Source organism: Hyperolius riggenbachi, chromosome 8, assembly GCF_040937935.1.
Source record: "Hyperolius riggenbachi isolate aHypRig1 chromosome 8, aHypRig1.pri, whole genome shotgun sequence".
Classification (NCBI taxonomy): domain Eukaryota; kingdom Metazoa; phylum Chordata; class Amphibia; order Anura; family Hyperoliidae; genus Hyperolius; species Hyperolius riggenbachi.
The window spans coordinates 122,626,781-122,637,595 of record NC_090653.1 but is presented as its reverse complement, the minus strand read 5'-3'; the positions used below and the strand labels follow the sequence as shown (position 1 = coordinate 122,637,595).

The following is a 10,815-nucleotide window of genomic DNA, read 5'->3' as shown; positions in this document are numbered from 1 at the left end:
GCATGTTATCCTGCTCTCTACGCTTCCTAGTTAGAATACAAGCTTCATGTCTGTATGTTGTAAATATATGTGATGTACATAGGACATAGGAAAGACTGTTTATACTCTGAAGAAATACAACATGCAACACAAGATGCCTGATTGCTTAATAAATCCCTTGAAAGGTGAAGGTGGTCGTCTCCGCTCTATCTCCTGTATGCTGTCGCTGTGAGTTGCTGGTGCTGGAGCAAAAGGTGTGGTGTGCTGTTGCCAATAGCAAACAAGGTATAGGTTCTTACAGTTTTTACTGTCCTGGCATTTTGGAAGGGGGGGGGGGTGCTAAATTGAACGCACCCCTGTAAAGCCTAAAGGTGCTCATAGGACTTTGGGCCCCTTAGCGCACCTAGGCTGCAAAAAGTGTCACACATGTGGTATCGCCGTACTCAAGAGAACAGGTGGTGACAGGGGGAGACGGGGTGATTGATAGGTGATCAGGGTGTGATTAGAGGGGAAAATAGATGCAAGTAATGCAATGGCGAGGTAATCAGGGGGGTCTGAGGGTGATCTGAGGGTGTGGGCGGTTAATTGGGTGCTCGCAAGGGGCAGATTAGGGTCTGATCTGATGGGTAGCAGTGACAGGTGGTGACAGGGGGTGATTGATGGGCGATTGATGGGTGATCAGTGGGTGATTAGAGGGGAGAACAGATGTAAAAAATGCACTTGGGAGGTGATCTGAGGGAGGGTCTGCGGGCGATCTGAGGGTGTGGGCGGGTGATCCGATGCCCGCAAGGGGCAGGTTAGGGTCTGATCTGATGAGTGGCAGTGACAGGTGGTGATGGAGTGATTGATGGGTGGTTGACAGGTGATTGACAGGTGATCAGTGGGTGATTACAGGGAAGAATAGATGTATACAGTACACAGGGGGGGGGGGGTCTGGGGAGAATCTGAGGGTGTGTGTGTGTGGGGGGGGTGATCAGGAGCCCCAAGGGGGCAGTTTAGGACCTAATCTAAAATATAGCATTGACAGATAGTGACAGGAGGTGATTAATGGGTGATTTTGGTAGTGATTGGGTGCAAACAGTGGTCTGAGGGGGTGATTCGGGGGGGGGGGGGTGGTCTGAGGGGTGCTGTGGGCAATCAGGGGGCAGGGGGGCAGGATCAGTGTGTGTGTGTGTGTGTGATTACATGCACAACTGCCTCCTCCCCTGGTGGTCCCTCAATCACTGGGACCACCAGGGGAGGAGGCAGCCTGTATAATACACTTTGTATACATTACAAAGTGTATTATACACTTTTGCAGGGCGAGATCAGGCTGTTTACAACCCACCGGCGCTGCTAAATGGCCAGCGGGTTGACATCGTGGGTGGGTGGAGCATAATGCCGGCAGATGCGCGCGCATCCCTGCGCGCGATCCCCGACTAATTAGTCCCCCAGGTGCCGCCGCCGATCGGCGTTACGCGGCCCTGGGGGTGCCACTTTGCCGCCGCCTATTGGTAGTGGGAGGTCGGCAAGTGGTTAAAGCTGAATTATGGAATTATCGCAAATACCTTCTGTTTTAAAAAAGCAAGTACTGTAAGCATAATTTTAAATATGGCTAAGATTTCAAACTGTGATTTTAAACATTTAAACCCAAAATAACAATGTTGGACTCCTGGAAAATTCTGTTGAGAATTAGTTGTACACTAGCCCTTTGCACTCGTATGTCCCGCATAGCTGTCCAAATAAGGTATTCAATTAAATGTTATAATGTGTTCTTTAAAATAAGATATACCATGTTACTATGTTATGTTCCAAAATAAAATGGGAGAGAGAGTAAGAGGGAGAGTACATTTCTGTAAAAAAAAACTCCGAGCAGAAACGACTCCCTTTAGGAAAAAACTCAGAGTGGAAATGGCCTAGATCCAACTATGTATCTCATTTTTTTTTTCACTCCAGATTTGCTTTTATTCCACAGAAATGTTGCTTATGGACCTTAAAGTCAAGGGGAGCCATTTCTCTAAAAAATAGGCAGATACTTACCTAAGGAGAGGGAAGGCTCTAGGTCCTAATGAACATTCTCTCTCCTCTCCCGGTGCCCTTGGTGCAGCGCTGACTCCCGTGTTTTAATCCCCTGCAGTGGGAAACTTCAGATGTCTTCGGGAGCCGAGTCCTCCATACTGCGCACTCGCAAGTCCGCAAAGACTTTCCGAAGCCTCCTGCAAATTTAAAAATGTATTATTTCTCATCTTTTGGCCATTATAGTTTTAAAATAAAACTTGCTGCTGTGGATAAAACCCACACATTTTATTTAACTATTTGTCCTGGTTATAACACCACTTAAATTGCATCCCTAATACAATGAATGGCGAGAATATTTTATCTGGAAATATTACTTACACTATACTATATTACTTATTACAAAACTTTACTTGTTACAAAACTTTACTTATTACAAAACTTTGCAAAATTAACAGTAATATACCATCTTATTAAAAAGTCCATAAGGTTTATGTTGTTTTTTTTTTATGGTGCCATTTTTTTTTTATTTATTTTTTTACAAGTGTTTTATTTTAGTAACTATAGGGTAGGGATGTAATGGGTTAAATGTAATAAAAATGCATGTATAGCTTTATATAAATATATGTATAATGTATGGGTGAGTGTATTTTTACTTTTTGGGAACAAGATGGTGCCACACTGAATCTCCGAGTATTGCTAACAGTACTCGGAAGTAGTTAGTGTATCAGTTTACATTTGTTTTCCGAATGAAATTTCAGAGTCTCGCTGATTCTGGCTTTTCGTTCATCACAGGCACTGCGATCGGGTTTGGGAACAAGCTGTTCCCTTTATCCGATCACCAAACGGCAGCATTGTAGTCAAAATGACCGGCAGCATTGCAGCGATGGGGAGTAGAGAGGTAAACAAAGCGGGTACTTGTATTTAAGCCCCCAGTCATGAAGCGTTGTGCATGGGGGCGTAAGTACACAATGCAGTGGTCCTGTAGGAGTTAAAGAGAAACTGAACTGAGAGGGATTTCGAAGGCTGCCATATTTATTTCCTTTTAAACAATACCACCAGTTGCCTACAGTAGTGTCTGAATCAAACACCTGAAACAAGCATGCAGCTTATCCAATCAAACTTCATCCAGAGCAGCTGATCTGCATGCTTGTTAAGGGTCTATGGTTAAATGTATTAGAGGGAGAGAATATGTAGGGCAGCCAGGCTATCTGCATTGTTTAAAGAGAAATACATATCCCTTTAAGTTCAGGTGTACTTTAACCACTTTACCCCCGCGCGTACGGATTTCTCCGCCCCTTTTTCCATCCTTTCACCTCCAGGGACGGAGAAATCCGTACTTTGCGCACTCCCGCCGCTGTCCGCGTTCCCGCTCGTAAACACGCCGCCCGCCGCTAGTAAACACGCCGCCGCCCGCTCGCCCAGAGATCAACGAACGGGATAATCCATTCCCGTTCGTTGATCTAAGCCCCGCAATGACCTGCTGCCGCTCGGCTGAGCAGCGCGATCATTGTGAAAAAAATAACAAAGTCCCAGCCTCTTTCTACTTCCTGCAAGAGTCCGGAAGGACGCTTGCAGGTAGCATGAAACAAATTTGTAATGTTGCCATCTTGTGGCCAAATAGTAAAACTACACCCTAACCATTTTCTAAACACAAATAAACTTGTTTTACACAAAAAATTAACTCCTTACCTCCCACACTCCCCAATTTATTTTTTTTTGTAATTAAAAAAAAAATAAAAAATTTACAATAAAAAAAAAAACATAAATAGTTACCTTAGGGACTGAACTTTTTAAATATTTATGTCAAGAGGGTATAACACTGTTACTTTATAAACTATTGGCTTATAATTAGGGATGGACGCAAAACTGAAAAAAATGCACCTTTATTTCCAACTAAAATATTGGCGGCAAACATTGTGATAGGGACATAATTTAAACGGTTTTATAACCGGGATAAATAGGCATATACATTTAATGGGTTTTAATTACAGTAGCATGCATTATTTAAAAACTATAAAGGGCGAAAACTGAAAAATAATAAATTTTTTCCCACATTTTTTCCTATTTTCCCATTAAAACACATTTAGAATAAAATTATTCTTGGCATAATGTCCCACCTAAAGAAAGCCTAATTGGTGGCGAAAAAAACAAGATATAGTTCATTTCATTGCGATAAGTAATGATAAAATTATAGACGAATGAATGGAAGGAGCGCTGAAAGGTGAAAATTGCTCTGGTGGTCAAGGGGTAAAACCCCTCAGTTGGGAAGTGGTTAAAGCAAACTGAACCTGAACATTAAAAGTCAAAATAAACATACACAGATCATACTTACCTCCAATGTAGTGTACTCCTCAATCTCTTTCTCCTCTCCTGCATCCTGTTTGTCCTGTGATTGATAGAATTCTACATCCTCCATTTTAAAAATGGCAATGACCCTGTAACAGCTTCGGGGTCAGCACATTGTTAAACTGTAACATCACCCACTTCAGCCGTTGAGAAACATGGGAATTACCTTGCACCTCAGTTGACCTTTCAGCTATAACTGACAGCAACTGATATAACTGTCAACAACTGATATATTTCAGTTCTGACAAAATCTTGTCAGAACTGGAAGAAATCATTGTTAGAAGAAAATGATGAGCTTCTGAGAGGAACTTTACCGAGATAAGTATGTAATATGCTTTTTAAGATACATCATGTGTTTATTTTAAATAATTTCACTCGGTTCGAGTTCCCCTTAATTCGGAAAATCTCCCAACATCTTGAATTTAAGCTGCTTTCTAAGGAGGAATTGACTAAATTTCCACCAAGCCAGTGTGCATGACTGATTAACAGTTACTGCAAATGCTAACAAACGGTTATTTCTGTGCAAAGAGGGATACACCGGTGAACATTTTTCATATATTCTACAAGCAGATCATAGGTGGGATGAAATGTAATTTCCATTTTAAGACAATAATACTGCACTCATAGTCAGGTTTAATGTCTATAAAACTCATAGAAGAGATAGAAAATGCAAACTTCCTGGTCGCTTCTCCCAGCCTGTGGTAAAACAGGCAGGGAAATATGTCAGAGACAGAGAACAGTGCTTATATAGCTCATGAAAGCAATCACTCTGAGCACATTTCAGCCAAGCAACAGACCCAGCACACGTATCTTCATCTTCATAGAATCAGCTGCTTTATATCTGATATATCCAGCTAAAAATCTCTCAAAAAGAATGGTACCACATGCAAAATGAGGAAAAAGTGAGGCAGCAGAGGTCTGGAGCTGTTTTGCACTTTACAGTCCTTCATCAGAGCAAAGCTTACTGTAACCTGAATATGTATATATAACTTACATTATAGACATAACCGTTTTGCATGTACTATAAATTACAAGAGGATACAATTCTAAATAGTGATTTAGCAATTAAGGGCCGATGCATGAAATAGCAATTTTGTTGGAACTAATGGTAGAGGGTTAGCACGATTTACCCTATTGGCAGGTTGCTATGGTAATGCACGTTACATACGCGGCATACCGTTTGTTACCCCAGCAACGTGCGTTGCACTGATAAGGTAACCCGCGTTGTCCTCTAGCACTCAAATCCAGCACATGGCAATTTTACCACTGTTTTTTCCATTAAGCCCAAAGTGACTTAAAAAATGTGTGTCAGCCTCCTTGTATCCCACCAAATTGCCATATCCATCGGACAGGCATGAATCTGGCTATTTCAGGGACCCTCCCCTTGTAATTTGTATTTGCTTATCTAAGATTGCAGCTAAACGTCTAATACCTGATGACCATAAGTGTTGTCAAAAACATGAAAGTGCAGGTGTATGCCTAAACAATGCAACCACTAAACTAGTCTTCCATATGTGCTGCTGACATACGGTATTTACTTGTGTTGAATTTGGTAGCGCTCACTAAACAGATGCTTTTAATTTTTTTATTGTTTTCTTTTGTGAAGACTATAAGCAAACTTGTGAGGAAGAAAAGTGAAATAAAATAGATGCTTACCTAAATAGCGGAAAGCCTCTGGATGCTCCATAGGCTTCAGAAACCAACCTCAACCCCATTGCTGCTGTCTGGGACCCTCTTTTTGCTTGTGGCCATGATCATGTTGAATACGGTCCACACCTGTACAGTAGCACAAAGCTGTTGGTGCATGGGGAAAAATGCTGGGCATGAGCAAGCTTAATGCTATTGTGCAGATATGGACAGTACCCATGCATTTGTAGTACGGCCATGCTTGTACACCAGTGATTTTATTTATTTATTTATTTATTTGTTGTATTTATAAAGCGCCAACATATTACGCAGCGCTGGACATTAATTTAGGTTACAGACAATATTTAGGGGTGACAAACAGCAATATGACAATACAGGAATACAAGAAAACCAGATCACACAGCACAGTATGAGTACAAGGTAATGCTTAGTCAGTCACTGGATGGGAGCATGGAGTTAGGCAAGTTAGGTTCACTCAAATGCATAGCATGGGTGCACAGTAATAGAGGTGCATGATCAGGTAGGACACAAAAGGAGTGAGGACCCTGCCCAAAGGCTTACAATCTAGAGGGAGAGGTAGGGACACGAGAGGTAGGGGACCAGAGTTCGGCTGTGGGTTTAGAGCAATTGTGAGGGGTGGTAGGCAAGAGTGAAAAGGTGAGTTTTGAGGGCCTTCTTGAAGGTGTTGAAGGAGGGGGCTGCCCTAATGGGTGGAGGTAGGGAGTTCCATAGTGTCGGAGCGGCTCTTGAGAAGTCTTGGAGGCGTGCATGGGACTGGGTGATGCGGGGGACGGTCAGGCGAAGTTCATTGGAGGAGCGGAGTGAGCGGCTTGGTGTGTATCTCTGAGTAAGATCAGAAATGTAGGTTGGACAGGTTTTGTGGATGGATTTGTAGGTCAGACACAATATCTTGAATCTGATTCTGGACTGGATAGGAAGCCAGTGGAGGGATTCACGGAGGGGAGCCGCCCTGGTGGAGCGATGGGAGGAGTGGATAATTCTGGCAGCCGCATTCATGATGGACTGCAGTGGGGCTATTCGGGTCTTAGGGAGTCTAGACAGAAGGGCATTGCAGTAGTCGAGGTGGGAAATTATGAGGGAATGGATGAGGAGTTTGGTGGTGGCAGGGGTCAGGAAAGGGCGAATCTTACAGATGTTACGAAGGTGGAAGTTGCAGGACTTTGTGAGGTTTTGGATGTGGGGAGTGAAGGAGAGTGCGGAGTCCAGGGTGACACCCAGACAGCGGGCTTGAGAGGTAGGGTGAATAGTAGTGTGGTTAACAGTGACCTGCACATCTGGAAGGTCCAGGGATGACCGGGGTGGGAAGATCATAAATTCCGTTTTGTCTAGATTTAGTTTTAGGAACCTAGCGGACATCCAGGAGGAGATGGCAGATAGGCAGGAGGAGACCTTGTCCATGGTAGTGGTGGATATGTCAGGGGTGTGGAGATAGATTTGGGTGTCATCTGCATACAGATGATAGTTAAAACCCATGGAGGAGATAACCTTGCCAATGGAGGATGTGTATAGGGAGAACAGTAGGGGGCCAAGGACCGAGCCTTGGGGGACTCCCACTGAGAGGTGGTTGGGGGTGGACGAGGACTCATTGAAGGAGGTCGTGAAGGAGCGGTTGGAGAGGTAGGATGAAAGCCAGGTCAGGGCGAGATCGTGAATGCCCATGGATTGGAGGGACTGGAGGAGTAGGGGATGATCTACTGTATCAAAAGCTGCTGAAAGGTCAAGGAGGAGGAGAATGGTGTATTTACCTTCAGCTTTAGCTAATGCAAGGTAATTGACCACTTTGGTGAGAGCCGTTTCGGTTGAGTGGGCAGGCCGAAATCCAGATTGCAGTGGGTCTAGTAGTGAGTTGGCATTGAGGTACTGGGTCAGGCGTTTGTGAACCAGACACTCAAGGAGTTTTGAGGCGAAGGGGAGGAGGGAGATCGGGCGGTAGTTGGAGGGTAGCGAGGGGTCAAGGGAGGGTTTCTTAAGCAGAGGCAGTACAGTGGCCTGCTTGAAGTCTGAGGGGAAGGTGCCTGTGGATAGGGAGAGGTTAAACATGGTAGTGAGGACTGGGGCCAGATCCATGAAGTGAGGCTGAAGTAGATCAGAAGGGATAGGGTCAAGGGGGGAGGTAGTGGTATGGGAAGTCTGCAGTAGGTGGTTGACCTCCTCAGTGGTAGTAGGAGTGAAGGAGGTGAGGGGAGGATAGGGTGGAGAAGGAGTAGGTTGTGAGCAGGTGGGAGGTGAAGATTGAAGATTGGATATTTCCTGACGGATGGAGACTATTTTGTGAAGTGGGTGGCTAAATCTGTGGCAGAGAGGGAGGAAACAGAAGGTGGGGGGTGGGTTTAAGCAGGGAGTTGAAGGTGCTAAAAAGACGCCGGGGATTGGAAGCTTGTGCTCCGATGAGCTTGGTAAAGTATTCCTGCTTCGCATGAGCAAGGGCAGTGTGGAACTGCTGCAGGTTAGTCTTGTACTGTAGGAAATCCTGGTTTAGTGGAGTTTTCCGCCATTTTCGTTCAGTGGCGCGTGTTTCCCTCTGGAGGTTGCGAGTATGGGTAGTGCGCCAGGGCTGGGGGTTAGGGGGTCGGTTGCGGCGGAATATTGGTGGAGCAGCTTTCTCTAGGGCTGATGAGAGAATTTGGTGATACTGAGCTGCAGCAAGATTAGGACAGGTTAGGGTGGGGAGAGTGGAGGATAGGCCATGGAGGGAGTCAGCAAGGACGCCAGAGTTGAGCTTGCGTAGGTCTCGCTGCCATCGACCAGGTGGGTGGGCGGGTAGTTTGGAGGTGCCTTCCGTGAGGAGGTTGAAGGCGAGAAGGTAATGGTCTGAGGGTGGAAATGGTGCGATGTCGAGGTCTGCAATGGTGGTGGATTTAGTGAATATAAGGTCGAGAGTGTGACGTGCAGTGTGAGTGGGGGCGTTGGTGTGTTGTACTAGGCCATGTGAGTTGGCTATGGTGAGTAGCCGGGTCGCAACAGAGTTCTTGGGTTCATTGATGGGTATATTGAAATCCCCGAGGATGATGGTGGGGAGGTCAGAGGAGAGGATGTGTGGGAGCCAGGAGGCAAGGTTGTCGAGAAATTGTCGTGTGGAGCCCGGAGGGCGGTATAAGACTGCAACAATGGCTGGGAGGGGATTGTAGAGGCGGATAGTATGGGCCTCAAATGATGTGAACTGTAGGGAGGAAGGTGGAGTGAGGACACGGAATGTGCAGGATGGGGAGAGGAGCAGACCCACCCCTCCCCCGGTCCTGTTGTCTGGTCTGGGGGTGTGACTGAGGTGAAGCCCCCCGTATGAGAGGGCAGCCTCTGCGGCAGAGTCAGAGGGGGTGAGCCATGTCTCAGTGAGTGCGAGGATGGTGAGGGATTTGGAGAGGAAGAGGTTGTGGACCTCTGTAAGTTTATTGCGGACGGATCTGGCATTCCAGAGACCGCAGGGTAGGGGGAGCATGTGCTTGTGAGTGGGATGGATGGAAATGAGGTTGGGGCGAGGATGGGTGTTGAAGTTATTTGTGGACAGAGAGCTGTGAAGCGGGTCAGCAGGGGATGCTTGTCTGGCAGCAGGCTGTGGCCCAGGGTTAGGCGATATATCACCAGCAGCAAGTAAGAGTAGGAGGGAGAGAGTAAGCAAATGTGAATGGGATTTAAATGTTTGTGAGGTTTTTGAGCTGCTGGAGGGAGAGAGAGATTTCAGGAGAGCTAACACTTCATGAGAAGCTGAGTAAGGTGAGCAGAGCAGAGCAGATGAAATGAATATGGAGTGAGGTACACTGGGAGGATGCATATTGCAATGCAACTTGTAGATGTTTGCAGACAGGCAGAACATAAGAAAAAGTGCAGTAAACATGGTAAGTGTCAATGATTATCAGCAGGAAATTTCCAACTCCTAAACAGTTTATATGAGTATGCAGTTAGTGCAAGCAAACCTGTGTACATAAAGAGTCTACTTGGTAGTGCAACATATGTCCAGCAGTGGCATTTTGAGCAACAGCATTGGAGGCAGTTGTGGATGCAGAGTAGTAGTTTCCAGCAGAGTCCTTTGGCTGTTGATTCCTGTTTGAATTCCTGGGTGAATTCTTGATAAATTCTTGGTAAGTTGTTGCAAAGCACTTTGTAATAAATGGCACTTAGGAATTAAATAGCACCAAATGACCTAGGCCACAAGTGACCTTCTTGCAGTGTTTAAATAGGTATGATAGCTGCCATGGCTGAAATGGAAGTGATTCTCAATTAGAAATTGAGAAAACAGTTCAGCTGGGGATGGGAGTGGCTACCAAAAAAACAGGCCTGTAATAAATAATTGGTGGTCACTGGGCTGGATGAGCAAGATGAGCAAGAATGCCGGTATTCTCTTTACATTAATTTTTGTGAAAATTATGTTAAATACAATTTTCAAGCAAAAATGCTATTAAAAATCATTTTGTAATTAATTTGTAATGTTTCATGTTTTTGCAGTAAAAATAGCAATTTTCACATTTTTGTGGTAAAAATTATGAGTTTTCACCATGTTGCTAAAATGCAATGTACTGTATTTTTGTGAACATTTTCTCAAAATTGGAAATGCCATTTTCAATGCAAAAAAGGACTTTGGCAAAAATTTGTGAGCAACACTGTTGTACATGAACAGAAGCTCACCCATGAGAGCATATCCAACAAGCCCTTTTTGGACATGTTTAGAGGTTCTCAGCGCTGGATCAATGGGGTCGAGGATGATGGGGAAAGACTCTGGACTATCCAGATGGTTCTCTAAACTGATGTAAGTAACCATTTTTTCCATTATTTTCCACTACAAGTTTACTTTAACCATCAGCAACCTAAAAACCTACACCAAACAAACCA

At 44.8% G+C, this 10,815-nt stretch overlaps 1 long non-coding RNA gene across 2 annotated transcripts in view; it reads right to left on the bottom strand.

Moving 5' to 3' along the window:
• Nucleotides 1–2,004: 2,004 nt before the first annotated feature.
• The window catches only part of LOC137528310 (uncharacterized), a 48,995-nt gene continuing 40,184 nt past the window's right edge, over nt 2,005–10,815 (bottom strand). For both annotated transcript variants that reach the window (XR_011023358.1, XR_011023359.1), the window contains one exon: nt 2,005–2,174. This is a non-coding gene — a long non-coding RNA (uncharacterized lncRNA). The remainder of the gene's footprint in view (nt 2,175–10,815) is intronic.